Source organism: Theropithecus gelada, chromosome 12, assembly GCF_003255815.1.
Source record: "Theropithecus gelada isolate Dixy chromosome 12, Tgel_1.0, whole genome shotgun sequence".
Lineage (NCBI taxonomy): Eukaryota > Metazoa > Chordata > Mammalia > Primates > Cercopithecidae > Theropithecus > Theropithecus gelada.
In genome coordinates, this window is record NC_037680.1 from 32,101,834 (window position 1) to 32,121,258 (window position 19,425).

Below are 19,425 nucleotides of genomic sequence, written 5' to 3' on the forward strand. Positions count from 1 at the left end.
TTTATGTCTTTGGCAAAATTTTAATAGTGTCATTAGAGTTCTTGCACATCTTTGTAGGCACCTTATAGTTTTTATAGCTAATAAAAATGGTAACTTTTGGGGCTAGTGTGGTGGCTCATTCCTGTAATCCCAGCACTTTGGGAGGCTGAGGTCGGGGGATCTCTTTAACCCAGGAGTTTGAGACCAACTCGAGAAACATAGTGAGACCCTGTCTCTACAAAAAAAATTGAAAAATTAGCCATGTGTGGTCAGGCGTGGTGGCTCACGCCTGTAATCCCAGCACTTTGGGAGGCCAAGGTAGGTGGATCATGAGGTCAAGAGATGGAGACCATCCTGGCCAACATGGTGAAACCCTGTCTCTACTAAAAATACAAAAAAATTAGCCAGGTGTGGTGGCGGGTGCTTGTAGTCTCAGCTACTCGGGAGGCTGAGGCAGGACAATCACTTGAACCCGGGAGTCAGAGGTTGCAGTGGGCCGAGATTGCACCACTGCACTCCAGCCTGGCGGCAGAGCAAGACGCTATCTCAAAAAAAAAAAAATTAGCCAGGCGTGGGGGTGCACAGCTGCAGTCCCAGCTACTTGGGACGCTGAGGTGGAAGGATCGCTTGAGCCCACGAGGTTGAGGCTGCAGTGAGCCAAGATTGTGCCATTGCTCTCCAGCCTGGGTGACAGAGAACCTGTCTCAAAAAAAGGGGGAAACTTTTGAAAATCATATTTTAAAATATTCTGTTACTCATAAGTAAACATTGATTTTCATTATTAATCTTATTTTTTAAAAGTTTGCTGAACTCTCTTATTAGTTTTAATATTCTGCAGATTTTCTAGAAGAAAATTATGAAAAATTTTTTCTTATTTTTTGTCCTTACACCTTTTTTTCTTGTTATTTTAGCTAGGCATCTGGTACAATGTTGAATATAAGAGAACTGTCTTAGTCCTTCATTTAGAGGATGTAGCCTAGCTTGTTTTCTTGAGCATTACCATCATTCCTAGGTTGTTGGGCCTGTTCAAAGAAGCAAGTAAATTTGGGAATAAGTATTAATGGTCCCCTCTCCATCTTTCACTCAGGGCATTCTCATGTTAGTAAGGGTTAAGTGGAATGCTAGACACAAGAGACTGTTACAAGTGTTACTATTTCAATTCAGCTTATGCAAAGAGTAAGTGTTCAGGAGCCAAACATGAAACAATGGTAACAAGTAGAGAAGTTAAGGAAATTTGAATTCGCTTAAATTGGGAGTTTCCATACATGTGAGAGAAATGACAGGTTTGCTCAGGACCAAAAAATCTCACGCATGGGGATATTATTATTTTGTTATGTCTTTGTATTTCTTTCTTTCTTTTTTTTTCTACAGGGTCTTGCTCTATTGCCCACTCTGGAGTTCAGTGGTATAATCATACCTCACTCCAGACTTGACCTTCTAGGCTCAAGCGATCCTCCACTTCACCTTCTGGAGTAGCTGGGACTACATGCATGTGCTACCATGCCTGGTTAATTAAGAACATTTTTTTATAGAGATAAGGTCACACTATGTTGCCCAGGCTAGTCTTGAACTCCTGAGGTCAAGTGATACTCCTACGTCAGTCTCCCAAAGTTCTGGGATGACAGGCACGAACCACTGCATTGTCTTTATATTTCAATGCTTATTTAGATTTACCAAAATATTTTCTCTCATCTTTTTTTTTTTTTTTTTTTTTTTTTGGCCAGCTATTGCTTCTTGCACACTACTCTTCTCTTCTGTGGTTAGCTTTTTCTTCATGACACATATCCTTTCATATTTTTTTTCAATAACAGTCACTGGTGGTAAACTATCTCATTCTTTGTTTTTCTGAAAATATATTTATTTTTTCCTTTAGTCCTCTATGCCGTTTTAGCTGGATTTCTAATTTTGGTTGACTGTTTTCCTCCAATACTTTGAGTGAGTAATCTATTTGGCCTCTTACTATTTATCAAGAGTTTCTGGTTAGTCTAATTATTGTTACTCTGAGGATTTTTTTCTTTTTGGTTTCTTTTAATATTTTTCTTTTTGCCTTAGATAATTTTTAATTGTACTTTGGTGTGTCTGGGTAGAGATTTATTCTCTCTCTGTGAGTCTTCCGCTTTTTTCAATTGAGTTTTTTTTAGTCATTTACTCTTACTTCTCCCCAATAATCTTTATTCTCTTTCACTGGAACTTATATCGATTGTATGTTGAACCTTTGCATTCTAAACTCCTTATCTCTTAACTGCTTTTCTACGTTTTTCACTTCCTTTTTATTAGTGCTATATTCTGTGTAATTTCCTCATGTTTCCTTTAGTTTACCATTTCTTTCTCAAGTTGTGTCTAGCCATTGTTTGACTTGTCAAAATTTTAACCTTAATATTATATTTTAAATTATAAAATATTATATTTTAAAATCTATATTTTTATTCTGGTGCCTTATTCTCTTATTACATTTTTCATTCCTTCTCTTAAATGCTTTAAAAAATTTTTATCTTTGGATTTATCTAGTATCTTTGGTTCTTTGATTCTTAATTGTCCTGTTTGTTCTGATTACTCTTTATTATGGTGCATTATTCCTTTGGATAGTTCATAAATTTTGATTATAAGCTTATTTTCAGTGTACACATTTATTTTGTGAGCATCCCTTATAGCCTGAATAGAAATAGTGTCTCTGCAGAGTAATTTTGGGTTTGTTTTTGCCGAAGTCTAGATTCATCAGTTTTTATGTTAAATCCTGGGTTTGGGATTTTAACACTATGTGGATGGTATAAATTTGGGCTTCTACTCAAGTACAGGTGTAATCATGGTGTTTTACCTTTCATGGGATTCTTTTTATTGCCAGTGAGTTATAGGCACACGGTAAGTTTTCTTGCTGCTTTCTGGGTTGGTAGGTAAAATGATTCTACTGTCATTTTCATGGAGTGGTGTCAATTCACAGTTTCCTGCTTTGCAAGAAATTCACTTTCAACTCTTTGCCTTGTACAGGACCAAGGCACATTTTTAAACCACATTTGTTATTTGAAGCCCTATTCCTGAATCCCTAGGGCTTATATCTAGGAATTGTATCCATTAGACACTTGACCTTTATCCATTGGCTCTTGCATTTAACACTGTATTAGTCCATTTTCATACTGCTAATAAAGACATACCTGAGACTGGGCAATTTCCAAACAAAGAGGTTTATTAGACTTACAGTTCCACATGGCTGAGGAGGCCTCACAATCATTGTGAAAGGCAAAGAGGAGCAAGTCACATTTTACGTGGCTGGCAGCAGGGAAAAAGAAAGAGCTTGTGCAGAGAACTCACTCTTTTTTTTTTTTTTAAATAGACAGAGTCTTGCTCTGTCACCCAGGCTAGAGTGCAGTGGTGCAATCTCAGCTCACTGCAACCTCCGCTTCCTGGGTTCAAGTGATTCTCCTGCCTCAGCCTCCCGAGTAGCTGGGATTACAGGTGCCCACCACCATGCCCGGCTAATTTTTGTAGTTTTAGTAGACACAGGTTTTAACTATGTTGGCCAGGCTGGTCTCGAACTCCTAACCTCATGATCCACCTGCCTCAGCCTCCCAAAGTGCTGGAATTACAAGCATGAGCCACCATGCCCGGCTGAAACTCCCATTTTTAAAACCATCAGATCTCATGAGACTCATTCACTATCATGAGGACAGCATGGGAGAGACCTGTCCCCATGATTCAATAATCTCCCACTGGGTCTCTGTCATAACACATGGGAATTATGGGAGATACAAGATGAGATTTGGGTGGGGACACAGCCTAAATATACTCCCAAATCCCATATCTTCACATTTCAAAACCAGCCATGCCTTCCCAACAGTCCCCCAGAGTCTCAGCTCATTTCAGCATTAACTCAAAGTTCACAATCCAAAGTCTCATCCAAGACAAGGCAAGTCCCTTCCACCTATGAGCCTGTAAAATCAAAAGAAAGTTAGTTACTTTCTAGATACAATGGTGGTACAGGCATTGGGTAAAAACAGTCATTTCAAATTAGAGAAATTGGCCAAAACAAAGGGGCTACAGGCCCCATGCAAATCTGAAATCCAGCAAGGCAGTCAAGTCTTAAAACTCCAAAATGATCTCCTTTGACTCCGTGACTCACATCCAGGCCAGGCTGATGCAAGAGGTAGATTCCCATAGTCTTGGGCAGCTCTGCCCCTGTAGCTTTGTGGGTACAGCATCCCTGCGGGCTGCCTTCACTGGTGACTAGAATGAGAGACAGGTGAAACCAAGAAGACTTGCAAGAATATCAGATATGAAAAAAGTCTGAGTTTTGTGCAGTTTAGTTAATTTTCTTATATCATGATATGATCATATAACAACTTTTTACCTTGGACACTTCAGATAAGATTCTGAATGAAGAATATACATGGTGGAACATTTTGGCACTGGGAAACATGACAAAGACAAATTATTGTGATAGAATGAAGGCACAAGGTCATGTACACATATTATGTGCTTGCAGAACATCATTTATTCTAGATGTTTCTATTCTAGAAACATTAGAGAAGGCAAAGTTGGAGGTAAGTATAGGGGTCTGCATCCTGTGGGTAAGCAAGGGAGGAGCTCCAAATGCCCATCAATCATATACAGATGTTATATTGGAACATATAGGTATATAAGGGAAAAATATTCCACTTACAGTTTAGTCCAACAACAGCTAGAGTGGCTAACACCTCCTCATTTCTTCCATCAAAATCTTATCTTTCCAAAAATTTATATCTTCTAGTAAGTATATTCACTTTATAACCCATCCCTTGCCTGTTATTTTCTCCCACCTAAATAAAGGGTTGTGGGGAGCTCCAAGTACAAATGGTCCCGAACTTACAATGGTTTGACTTAAGAATATTTCAACTTTACAGTGGTGTGAAAGTAATATGCATTTGGTAGAAATCATACTTCAAATTTTGAATTTTGGTATTTTCCCATGCTAGCGATATGTGGTAGGGAAACTCTCTTAAGATGCCAGGCAGTAGCAGTGAGTTGCAGCTCCTAGTCAGCTATGTGACAACAAGGGTAGACAACCAATACTCTGTAGTGTACTGTTACCTGTGGTTTTGGAATATTGTGTTTTGTGTTATCTCATTGCATCATGTCTACAAAACACTCATCTGTGTACAGTACTGAACACCTTATTATAAAATAGTACTTGTGTTAGATGATTTTTGTCTAGCTGTAAGCTAATATAACTGTTTTGGGCACGTTTAAGGCAGGGTAGGCTAAGCTACATTGTTTGGTAGGTTAGGTGTATTAAATGCATTTTCGACTAATGATATTTTCAGCTCAGGAGGCGGAGCTTGCAGTGAGCTGAGATCCGGCCACTGCACTCCAGCCTGGGCGACAGAGCGAGACTCCGTCTCAAAAAAAAAAAAAAAAAAGAAAGAAAAAAAGAAACAAGTGTATGTTACCAACACAAGCTTTTAAACAGCCCAGAGAACATACAGTCTAGTTGATACAAAGTGGGATTTTCCTCCCATCAGCATAGCTTTAATCTTGCCCCTGGCAAAAAAGAAACTCTCTACAGTAATTGAAAAAAACCTTTCTTTTTTTTTTTTTTTTTGCCAACCAAGAAAGGTGGTGCCAATGTCTAGTAGATTTCATAAAAAATTATTTCAGTGCTTTCTACCTCTGTCATCTATGGCACAACCCCAAAAGGAGATTTCTGTTCACCTGGCGGAAAGGCCTTTGTCTTCTTACTAGGGTTCCTGAATATATTCTTCTTTTTCTACATTTCTCCTGCTGCTGCAATGGAGGAATTCCTCCCATCAAAGAGTAAGCCCTTCACGTGCATTCTGAATTCCAACCCTCATTTTCAGGTCTTGCTTCATAATTTATCACCTGTCTCTCTCTCCTGTGTTTATGACTCTCTTTCTCTACTGGACTATCCTCACCAATATTCAAATATTATCTAGTACTGCCATGTTAAAAACAGGCTTCTTTGATCCCACTTCTCTCTATATCTGCTGGTCTACCTTTCTTTTCCCCTTTCTTGAAAAAATTGTCCCCACTATCATGCTATTTTGGGTCCCCATATATTTCCTTTATAGCACTTATTGTCATCTGTAATTACATATTTATTTGTTTATTGTATTTCTCTATTAGACTACAAGCTGCATGCAAGCAATGATTATTTGTATTTATTTAGACACCTAGCACAGGCACACAATACCTTTTGGTAAATATTTGTTATGTGAATAGAACACTCTAAATCCCGTGTTCTTCCCACTGAAGAGTGATAGGGATGGGGGCATTATGATGCATACCATTTGTTGACTTATGGTCATCATCTGTTTCACTGGTTTTGTTAAAAAAAAACTTTATATTTTAGAGAAGTCTTAAGTTAAAAAGAAATTAAGCAGAAAATACAGAGTTCCCATGTAACCCCTTGCCACATACATACAGCCTCCCCATCATCAACATCTCTCACCAGCGCACCAGAGTGGTATTTGTTAGAATCGATGAACCAACACTGACACATCGTTATCTACCCAAATTCATATTTTACATTAAGGTTCACTCTGTGTTGTATGTTCTGTGGGTTTTAACAGATGTATAATAATGTGTAGACATCATTATGATATTATACAGAATAGTTTCACTGCCCTAAATAGCCCCTCTGCTCTACTTATTTATCCCTCTCTCCCCCTAAACCCTTGTCAACCACTGATCTTTCTTTTGTCTCTACGCTTTTGCCTTTTCCAGAATGTCATGTCATTGGAATCATACAGGGTTTAGCCTTTTCAGACTGGCCCCTTTCACTTAGCAATATGCATTTAAAGTTCCTCCATTTTTTGAGTGTGGCTTGATAGCTCCTTTATTTTTAGTGCTGAATAATATTCCATTGTCGGAATGTACCACAGTTTATTTACCCATTCACCTACTGAAGGCCATCTTGGTTGCTTCCAAGCTTTGGTAATTATGAATAAAACTGCTATAAACATTTGTGTGTAGGTTTTCATGTGGACATACATTTTCAACTAATGTGGGTAAATATCAAGGAGTGTGGTTGCTGGATCATATGGTATGAGTATGTTTAGTTTTGTAAGAATCTGCCAAACTCTCTTCCAAAGTGGCTGTACCATTTTGCATTCCCACCAGCAATGAACGAGAGCTCCTTTTGCTCCTGTTTCCAGCATTTAGTGTTGTCAGTGTTTTGGATTTTAGCCATCCTAATAGACATGTAATAGTATCTCATTTTAATTTGCAATTCCCTAATGTCTTATCATGTTGGGAATCTTTCTCTATGATTACTTGACATTTGTATATTTTGTTTGGTGAGGTGTCTATTCAGATATTTGCCCATATTTAAATCAGGTTGTTTGTTTTCTTCTTCTTCTTAAGTTTTAAGAGTTCTGTATATATTTTGAATAACAGTCCTTTATCAGGTATTTCTTTTGCAAATATTTCCTCCCAGTCTGTGTCTTGTTTTCTCGTTCTCTTGATCCTTTTACATTTTACCCTCTTTCTGAAACATTTTGGCACCCACTCTTCTTCTGTTATTTCTCTTATTATAGAAGAAAATTGTCTGAGAAATTCACACTAAGATGTAAGTGCCTCATTTTATTTATTTCTCAAAATAGGACTGAAGGGAAATGACAGGGCTTAACATTAGGAAATAACTTCTGATGATAGAATTTAAGTTTTTATGATATTGAAGTGAGGTATTTTTTGGAAGAGATTTTTTTTGTAATTATTCTCCCCAAATATTGGTGACTATAATGTATACATTGAGGGTGTTCAGTCACAGAATTTCAATTTCCTACCACTATTTGCTTGACACTTGAGATACTTTAAAGACAAATAAAAAGGAAATATGACTTTATCAGCAGGTAGTTGTCTTAAAGAACTCATCTCAAAATCCGAAGTTCCTAAATATAAATATATTCAAGAGGGAATCAATTAACTCCATGGTTGAGTGAATTATATTTCTCAAACTGTTTGCTTGCAATGGAAATGCAAATCAAATTACATTATGCAAAAAAGGAAGTATGTTGGTTATGTATCTGTGAATGACAAGCAAGGAACTTTTTTTGAATGATGCTATTCAATTACTCAACCCTGTGTGACTTTATTCACAAACAGGATTTCCCCAAATGGTGGGAAAGACAGCTGCTTGTAGCCACAAACTTGTGTACTTACAGATCGCAATCCAAAAAAGAAACCCCCAAACTCTTTAGTGTTTATGTAGTAAATTTCAATGAAAAGTATGATTGTCCATCTTGGATAATGTGGCCAAGGAGATGAAGAACTTTATTCATTTAGGGGTCATGTGACTATCTCTATGGTCTGGGATGCAAGAATTTCACTTGTACTACAAGAATTTACCCCAGGTAAGAGGAATTTTGTTAAGAAAAGGGTGTGAGAAGCTTAAGACAGCAAAACCAACAGATATTGGATTTATACATTCCTTATCTGGAATTCATATTATTCATTCCCTATTTTCAGAGTGCTGATCAAAAACAAGTTCTTGCTTTGAACAACAGAACACTTTGAGTGACTCACTAGTCAGATGCTGTAAGGTATTTATTTATTTTTTGCTAAAGCTAAAAATACATTAATCAGTTATGTATGTAGATGTCTTGAAGACCTAACAAAGAATAAATAAAATATTCATTTATATATTAAGCAGTTATTATGAGGCCTATATTTATTTTTTTAGAGACAGGGTCTCACTCTGTCACCCAGGCTGGAATGCAGTGGCATGATGCTACCTCACTGCAATCAAGAACACCCGGGTTCAAATGATCCTCCTACCTCAGCGTTCCAAGTAGCTAGTACTACCAGCCACACCACCATGCCTGGCTAATTTTTTTATTTTAATTTTTTTGTAGAGACAGGTCTTGCTATATTGCCCAGGCTGGTTTTGAATTCTTGGTCTCAAGCCTTCTTTCTGCCTTGGCCTCCCAAAATGTTGGGATTGCAGGCATGAGCCACACTAACCACCTAGGCTTATATTTTTATTTGCTCTATTTTGTAAATAATTATTTTAGAGTAGAACAGGAAAATAAGAAGTGTTCATTATTTTTGGCATAGTTGTGATAATTCTTGTTTAGTTGCTTTTCCCTGCTTGGTGGTAACCAGGCAACAAGAGTTGCCAGAAGAATGAACTGTGAGGACTAAATTTTAAAAAATTAAGTCTTTAAAAAAATCACCTTCTCATAGTTCATATTTTCTATTTCATCCAAATTATTTTTAATTTAAATCTTCAAATATAATCAAAACTTCAAGACAGAATGCTATATTTTAATCGATTTTTTATTTAGCTGTTATTTAAACATTTTTAGTCAAACTTTAAAATGTTTTAGGTATTCTGTTTTTGCAGTGTTTCTTTGAAGAGCTGGGGCAATAATTTTTGATAATATTGATTCAGTATAGCGCTAAACCAAAAATTCTGTGTTGGATATTCTTTTGCCAATTGCTAGTTCTGTAACCCTAGGCCAGTTTCAATGTAGAAGTGAAATAATAGAACTAACCTCATAAGACTGTTGGGAGAATTCAGTGAGATTATGCACACAAAACACTTGACATATGCCTTGGTACTCAATGAGTGGTTAGTCAATGTTAGTTTACATCAGCTGTGTTAATACTTATCTGTTAAGAGATGCAGAAAATTTCTGATTTCAGTCATTGTTAGTGTTAACTTCCTGCTTAAGGGGATCACTGCCTGGGGTCGGGAGCTGTCTTTTAGACATCTGGTTCCAGTGTGAAGGTGAATATTTTACAGTCAACTCTTCAGTGAGAACTACAGGTGGGAAATGAAGAAATAATCTTAATTGAATGCTCCAAAAGCTGTTAGTGGATATTACTCAGAATCGTTCCTTATTTTGAAGTGTGATACATATTTAACAGGTAAAATGTACATTTTAGATTAGAATTATGTAAAACTTTTATGTGTTGTCCAAGAGTCAATTACAGTTTTATCATTTTCAATAGTTTTATTGTTTTTCTTTGTTTATATATAGGTTAAGTTATATTTTATACCAACAATCTTCATTTTCTGCTGCTGAATAACAGAGAACCTCGGGTTGAGTAAAGAAAAATTTGTGTGTCCCATAGTTTTAGTGGCTGGGAAGTCCAAGAGCATGGTGCTGGGATCTGGCAAGAGGCTTTGTGTTGCTTCATAACATAGTGGAAGGTCAGGTGAGCACACAAGACAGGGAAAGACAAAATGGGATCCAGTCTTATCCTTTCATCAGAGCCCACTACTATGGTAACTAACCCACTCTCAGGATAATGGGATTAACCCACTTATAAGGGCAGATCCCTTATGACCTACGCACCTCTTAAAGGTTCACCACATAACACCATTACAATGGCAATTACATTTCAACATGAGTTTTGGAGGGGACATTCAAACAATAGCATCAACTAATCATGAAAATAATTTACCTGTTCCTGTTTTAATGTATAGCTTTGATATTTCAAAAAAAGAAACTGCCCATTAATTTCTTGGTGCATGTGCAATACAATGTGAACAAAACATACAAATTTCAGAATTTAAAATATCTATTTGGAGTTTTCATTTAACTTTATATTACACTCACCTAAGGAAATTAGAGCCATTAATAATATTTCAATATGTGTACTTATTTTACACAGGAGAATATTTTTTTCAAATATTTGAGAGCATATATATTTGCTGTAAATGAGCATATAATTAACAAGTATCATTGCATATTGTCTTTATTAACTGCAAACATTTATTGTCTTCTGTGTGCAATAAATGGACAATACTTTGGAATACTAAGAATGAAAAAACAAACAAATGAACAAAAAACTCAGTTGGTATTAAGTAATATAATGGGCAGTGCCCTCAGTGATATTTTTACATTGACTTCAAAGTCAGGTTATACGTTTGTATATTTTAATAATGCAAAAATTATGTTAAGGGATATTTCAATGATAATGACAACATGGTTTAAAAGGATTAAACACTTGCATAGACTTTTCTTCAAAGAATATATATGAATGGCCAATAAGTCTATTAAAAGGTGGCCAGGCATGGTGGCTCATGCCTATAATCCCAGTGCTTTGGGAGGTCAAGGTGGGAGGATCGCTTGGAGACAGGAATTTTAGACCAGCATGGGTAACATAGTGAGACTTTGTCTCTACCCAAAAAAAAAAAAAAAAAAAAAACCTAAAAAATTAGCCAGCCAGTCATGGTGGTTCATGCCTGCTAGTCCTTGCTACTTGGGAAGCTGAGGTGGGAGGATCACTTGAGTGCAAGAGTTGGAGATGACAGTGAGCTATGATTATACCACTTTACTCCAGCCTAAGAGACAGAGTGAAACCCTGTCTCAAAACCAAACAAACAAACAAAAAACCCCCAAAATAAGATTCCACCTCACACCCATTAGTAAAACAAACAAGCAAACAAAAACCAAGAAAATAATTGTTAGTGAGGATGTGGCAAATTGGAACCCTTGGTCACTGTTAATTGGCATATAAAATATTACAATATTATAACCACTGTAGAAAATAGTATGCCATTTAAAAAAACTAAAACTAGATTTTAGCAATTCCACTTCTAAGAGTGTACCTGAAATTATTGAAATAGGGTCTCAAACAGGTATTTGTACACCCATGTTAATAGCAGCATTATTCATAATAGCTAAATTATGAAAGCAACCCAAAAGTGTTACTTTCATCAAGAAATGAATGGATAAGCAAAATATATACATATATAATGCAATACTGTTTAAACCTTAAAAAGGAAGGACATTCTGTCATGTGCTATAACATGGATGGACCTTGAAACATATTATGCTAAGTGAAATAAGCCAGTCACAAAAAAGACACCTATTATATGATTCCACTTATATGGGGTATAAATCATAGAGTCAGAAATCCTAGAAACAGAAAGTTGAATGGTGGTTGCTGGGGCAGATGGGAGAGGGTAAGGTAAAGAGAAGATATTGTTTAATGGCTATATAGTTTCAGTTTTGCAAGATGAAGAGTTCTAGAGATAGACCATGGTGATGGTTATACAACAATATGAATGTAATACCACGGCACTTTATACTTAAAATGGATAAGGTAAATTTTATTCACATGTATTTTGCCACAATAAAATAATTGGAAAAAAAGGTGATCATCTAGCATCTAGCAGTCTAAGTTGGCTCTAAACTTCTTTTAAGCACTCTTTCCACCATATCATTTCTTTTGTTGGGGATTTATTTCCCAGTTGAGCTTTGTTGGAAATGAACTTAATTTGTAACCTGACAAGTTCAAGAAAATAGCATTTTATATTTTGAATTTCTTTCAAATTTGAATATAATGTAAATTTCTAATTTTTAGCTGGCTTGCACAATTAGTCTGAATTTGTGAAGGTTTATGATTCAGCTTACATTTTTTTTCAGGTAGCTTTGTGGAAGGTAATTATCTTCTGTTTGAAAACATGAGCTATTATATCATAATATATGAAATTTGACATTTATTAGTAACAGCTTTTGACATAGTTTTCATCATTGATTTTCTTTCCTCTCTTCCACTTGTTTTAGTTGTACTTTCTTCCAGATGCACAGACAAGAAATTTTTAAAAATATTTTATGATACATTGTGAACAATGGTGCTGGAAGAATGAACTTAGAATACAGGTGGTGAGGGGGCTACGAGATGGCTGACTAGAAGCACTTGGCACTAGGCACTCACCTCCTTCACAAACAAGGACCAAAACAACAAATAGATAACCACATGTTGAACAGAGCTTCTAAGAGAGAACACTAGCATCCAGCAAGAAAGTGACAGGGAACTCCTGAGATACAGAAGGAGAGGAAAGCAAGACAGCCATACTGGCCAGGATTGGTTTGGAGCCAGGAGAAATTCTCCATCATGAGGAAAATGTAAGTGAGAGATTCTCAGTGGTCTACATTCCCACCACGTACTCCTGCAATTCTAGCCACTGATAAGCCCCTTGGCTCTTTTGGGCCCTGAGTTAGTGTAGGGAGCTGCCTGGTGTCCAGATGACAGCACTGATCCAGAGAGGAAGTTTGTATTGGTTCCCATACATCCCCCGAGACTCAAGCGGCTGCAGCACAGTATAATTTTGTACTACTCTGGTGGGACTGGGCTCTCAAAATGATGAGATAGTCCCTATACACCCACATTTCTGAAGCCTTGATGATATCCCTGACATCAACCCAGAAGGCTGCAGTATTGTGACACCAGCTGGACCTGGTAGTTGGGGTAGGACTCCAGCATTCTAGCCCACTCAGTGTTCTATGTTTTCAGGGAATATGTAGTGCGGTGTACCAGGGAGGCTGCATCTGGGACAAAGGGAGCTGAAGTGTGTGCTGCTCAGAGCCAGACAACTGCCTGTCTGGAGCTGCTGCCATTGACAGAAAACCCACCCTATTTAGCAGCAGGACCACTGTGCATCTGCACACACCTTCAAGGAGCCTGGGAACTAGAGCAGTCTTGGGGCCTGAGGACAGGCCCATACTGACTGCCACTGCCGGTGCCCAAATATGTTTTCTGGTGGCCTGAAGACAGGCCCACCCAACCTGCCACTGGCACCTGCATGCATCTCCAAGGGAACCAGGGACTGATTTGCCCAGTCTTCCGCTGCTGCCACCACTGACATCCACTTGTGTTCACCAGCTTGACTGGGGACTAGCCTGCCCAGCCAACTGTTGCCTCTGCTGTCAGTCTTAGCATGAGGCTTGGGGCCTGAGGGTTGGCTGTTGCCACTACTGCCATTGGTGATGCCACACATGCTGAGCAGGGGCCCAAGGACCCATGGACCTGGCCTACCAATGCCATTACTGGCACCCAAGTAAGCTGTCTGGAGGCACAAGGACCAGCATGCTCAGATCTGCCACTACTGGCATCCCTATATGACACCTGGAGGCCCAAAGATCAGCATGCCTGCCGTATTGCCAAAAAATGGAAAGGAGAGAATCTTTCTAATGCATACTAGGAGGCCAACATTACACTGGTAGCAAAACCAGACAATGCCATAACATAAAAAGAAAACTATAGGCCAGTATCTCTGATGAACATAGAAACAAAAATATCAACAAAACAAACCAAATGCAACAACACATCAGAAGGATAACCCACCGTGATTGAGTGAGATTTATCCCAGGAATGCAAGCATGGTACAACAGATGCAAATTAATAAATGTGATACATCATATCAACAGAACGAAGGATGAAATACTATGATTGTATCAATAGATGCAGAAAAAGGCAGTTGACAAAATTTAACATCTCTTCATGATAAAAACTCTCAATAATGTAGGAATTGAAGGAATATACCACAACATAAGAAAGTTGATGTAAAACAAATCCACAGCTAACATCATGCTGAATGGAGAAAAGCTAAAATCTTTTATGAATTAGGATAAGACAAAGATGCCCACTTTTACCACTCTTATTCAGCATACTATTGGAAGTCCTAGTTAGAGCAATCAGGCAAGAACTAGAAATAAAAAGCATACAAATCAGAAAGAGTAAGTCAAATTGTCTTTGTAGATGATGTGATATATTTAGAAAAGCTTAAAGCCTCTACCAAAAAAAATCTTTGAACTGGTAAATTCAGCAAAGTTCTGGGATACAATCAGCATACAAAAAGTAGTAACATTTAACACACCAATAATAAACTAGCAGAAAAAAGAAATCAAGAAAACAACTTCATTTACAATAGCCACAAAAAATAATAAAAGATCTTGGTATAAATTTAACCAAGGAGGTGAAACACTTCTATAATGTAAACTGCAAAACAATAATGGAAGAAATTAAAGAGGACCCAAACAAATGGAAAGAAATCCCATGCTTATGGATTGGAATAATTAATATGTTAAAATGACAATACTACCCAGAGCAATTCACAGATTCAATGCAGTACCCATCAAAATACCAATGGCATTTTTCACAGAAATAGAAAGAACAATCTTAAATTTTGCATGGAACCACGAAATACCCAAATATCCAAACAACCCTGAGCCAGAAAAAACAAAACAACAACAACAACAAAAACCCAAAGCTGAAGTTATCACAGTACCTGACTTCAAGATATGCTGCAAAGTTATAGTAATCCTAAAGGCATGATATTGGTATAAAAACAGATACATATAGACCAGTAGAACAGGATAGAAAACCCAGAAATAAATTCACATATTTGTAGCCAACCGATTTTTGACAAGGTGCTGAGAAGATTCATTGGGGAAAAGACAGTCTTTTCACTAAATGGTGCTAGAGAAACTGGGTGTCTATATGCAGAAGAATGAAACTAGACTCTTATCTATTACCATATAAAAATCAAATCAAAGTGGATTTAAAACTTACACATAAGACTCAAAACATAAGATTATAGAAGAAAACATAGAGAAAATGCTCCCAGGTCATCTAGGCAAAGATTTTATATCTAAGACTTCACAAGTATAGTCAGAAAAGACAAAAATATCCTAATGGGACTATATTAGACTAAAAAGCTTCTGCAAAGCAAAGGAAATAAGCAACAGACTGAAGAGACAATCCGTAAAATGACAGAAAATATTTACAAATTATCCATCTGACAAGTCACCGACATCCACAATACACAAGGAACTCAACTCCACAGCAAAAGTCAGCAATGCACATGTACTCCTGAACTTAAAAGTGACATTAAAAAAGTAGACAAAGGATGTGAATAGATTTTCTTTTAAAAGAATACATACAAATGACCAAGAGTTATATAAAGAATGAAAAAAATGCTCACAATTATGAATCATCAGTGAAATGCAAATCAAAGCCACAATGAGATATCATCTCACCTCAGTTAGAATGGGTATTATCAAAAAACCAAAAAATAACAAATGTTGGCAAGGATACAGAGAAAAGGAACTAAACAGTATGGAGGTTTCTAAAAAAAAAAACTAAAAATGTGACTACCATACAATCCAGCAACCCTACTCCTTGGTATTTATGCAGAGGAAAGGAAAATAAAATCTTATTTTCTCTTTTTCTTTCATGTTTTCATTTTCTACCAAATCAAAGAAATTACCTTTACCTTGTATGTTCTGTATCTTCCTGCTTTTTTGCCATTCTTCATACTATTCCCTCAACCTGGAGTGCCCTTTCCCTCCTCTCTGTATAAACTCTATCTTTCCAAATCTGACTCAAAGGGCAACTTCCTTATGGCATTTTTTCTAATCTACTCCTTCTTTCCCACTTGCCAAAAGGAATTAATTTGTCCTTCCCTTATGCCTCCTCTGCACTGTGCTATTAGTGCCAAGCGGGTTTGCTAATAGCAAAGGTCATTATTAGGTCTACCGCCAGAAAGACGTATCCGTGTACTTACGCCCACTGCATCCTGGGCTACTCTTTAAGTCCACCAGGCACTGATTACCAGTTTGTCTGAGTCCAGTGAGACAGAAGATACTCACATACAGGTTATGTAAAGCAAGTTAATTACTTACAGGTCAACAGCAAGGGACAGATAAACAAACAAACAAAAACACCTCAGATCCATTGTGAGCTAGTCTCTCAAGACTCAAGAAAGCTACCATGGTGGATGGCATCTCGACTGCATATGCTGGACTTTGCACTACAGCTGAGGCATCCCAAAATCCACCTTGCCTTGGTTATATACCTCAGAGACCACATGACACAGTGGGCAAAGCTTTGAAGGACATCCTGTTCCAGATGAGAGAGGAGCAAAGTCTGGGCTATCCCTGGCGCTTATTCCCTAACTCAAGATGTTACCTTCTCTGGGAGGGACAGGAACAATGTCCAGGCTGTTTGAGGCAGTTCCTTCCCGTTTTCAAGATATCATATTCCCAGCACATTCTGTGGTTATTCTTGAGAACTATGAGCAAGAAATGGGGAGATCTAGGTTGGTACAAGACCACCGGGAGAACTGTCCTGCACATCTTTCCTCTATTAGGGGTTTTAAATTTATTGAAAGTGTGACATTGGCTGATTTTTATTTATGTTCTGTTTCTCAATATTCTCGGTATGATGCCTTGAACATTAATAGCTTTTTCAAAATTACTTCAAAGAGGATGCATATGGAGTCACCATTATAACCTACTAATTACATAGTTACTTCGAGTACCTGAAAACCATAAGAGGATACTTGGGATATTTCTTTTTATTGTGGTAAACAAACATGTAAAATAAAATTTACCCTGTTAACCATTTTTAAGTGTACAAGTCAGAACTCTTTTTTTTTTTTTTCTTTTTGAGACAGTTTCTCTCTTGTTGCCCAGGCTGGAGTACAATGGCATGATCTTGGCTAACCGCAACCTGTGCCTCCTGGGTTCAAGCCATTCTCCTGCCTCGGCCTCCTGAGCAGGTGGGATTACAGTCGCCTGCCACCATGCTCAGCTAATTTTGTATTTTTAGTAGAGACGGGATTTCTCCATGTTGGTCAGCCTGGTCTCGAACTCCCAACTTCAGGTGATCTGCCCACCTCAGCCTCCCAAAGTGCTGGGATTACAGGCATGAGCCACCACACCCGACCAAGTGTACAAGTCAGAACTCTTATGTATATTCACAGTGTTGTGCAATTGAGCTCTATAATCTTTTCATCCTATAACACTGAAGCTCTTTATCCTGTAAACTGCAGGTCTCCTCCTACCTCCCCCAGCCCTTAGCAAGCAACTTTCTACTTTCTGTTTCTATGATTTTGACTAATTTAGGTATTTCATATGTGTGGAATTATACAGAATTTGTCATTTTGTGACTGGCTTATTTTGCTTAGTGTAATGGCCTCAAGATTCTTCCATGTTGTAGTATGTAACAGAATTTCCTTTTTTAAGACTGCATGATATTTCATTGTGTATATATACCACTTTTTCTATATTCGTTCATCTGTCCATGGACATTTGAGTTGTTTCCACCTTTTGTCTGTTATGAATGATGCTGTGATGAACATGGATGTGCAAATATCTCTTCCAGGCCCTGCTCTGAATACTTTTAAATGTATATACAGAAGTGAGATTGCTGGATTACATGGTAATTCTATTTTTAATTCTTTTGGGGAACTCTCACACTGTTTTCTACAATGGCTCTATCATTTTACAGTCTCAGCAACAGAGCATAAGGCTCCCAATACCTCCACTTTCTTGCCAACACTTGTTATTTTTTTTGTTCAACAGTGGCCATCCTAATAACTGTGAGGCTATATCTCATTGTGGTTTTGATTTGTATTGCTTCTATTAGTAGTGATGTCAAATGCCTTTTCATATGCTTCTTGGCCATTTGTATATCTTGTTTGAAGAATTGTCTATTCAAGTCCTTTGTCCATTTAAAATTATGTTTATTTTTGTTCTTGTTACTTTGAAAAAGTTCACTATATATTCTATAAAGGTTGAGTTGTAACAATTTATATATATATATATAAAAATCCCTTATTAGATAAACAATTTGCAAGTATTTTCTCCCATTCTGGAGGTTGCCTTTTCACTCTGTTGACTGTTTTCTTTGATGCACGGAAGTTTTTCTGTTTGATGTATTCCTGTTTGTCTGTTTTTTCTTTTGTTTCCTGTACTTTGGGTGTCATATTCAAGAAATCATTGCCAAATTCAAATGTCCTGATTCTTTCCCCTAGGTTTTCTTCTAGGAGTTTTATAGTTTTAGGTCTTACCTTCAGATCTTTATTCAATTTTGAGTTAGTTTTTATATACGGTATAAGGTAGAGGTCCAACTTTATTCTTGTGCTTGTGGATATCTGGTTTTCCCAACACCTTTCACAACATTTTGAAGAGAGTATCATTTCCCCATTGTGCAGCTTTGGCATCCTTGTTGAAAATCGTTTGGCCATCTATGCAAGAGTTTATTTCTGGGCTCCCTATTCTGTTCCATTATTATATATATCTATGTCAGTACCAACTGTTTTGATTGCTGTTGCTTGCAGTGTGTTTTGAAATAAAGTGTGAAGCTTCCAACTTTATTCTTTCTTAATTGTTTTGGCTATTTGAGATCTCATCAAAATTTATATGAATTTTAGATTTTTCTTCTATTTTTGCAAAAATGCCATTGGGATGTTGATAAGGATATATTGAATCTATAGATCATTTTAGTTAGTATGGACATTTAAAAAGTAATATCTTCCAATTGGAGAACATGGGATATCTTTCCATTTACTTCTGTCTTCTTTGATTTCTTTTTGCAATGTTTTGTGGTGTTCAGTGTATAAATTTTTCACTTCCTAGGTCAAATTTATTCCTAACATTTGTATTCTTGATGCTATAATAAATAAAATTGTTTTCCTAATCTCCTTTTTCAATTTATTAATGTTTGTGTATGGAAATGCAACTGTTTTTTATGGATTTATTTTCTATCCTGAGATTTTGATGAAATTATTTATTAGTTGTGACAGTTTGTGTGTGTGTGTGTGTATGTGTAATCTTTAGGAGTTTCTAAATGCAGTTAGCCCTCTTTATTGTGGGTTTTGCATACGTGAATTGAATCAAATACAGATTGAAACCTGTGGATACAAAGGACCAA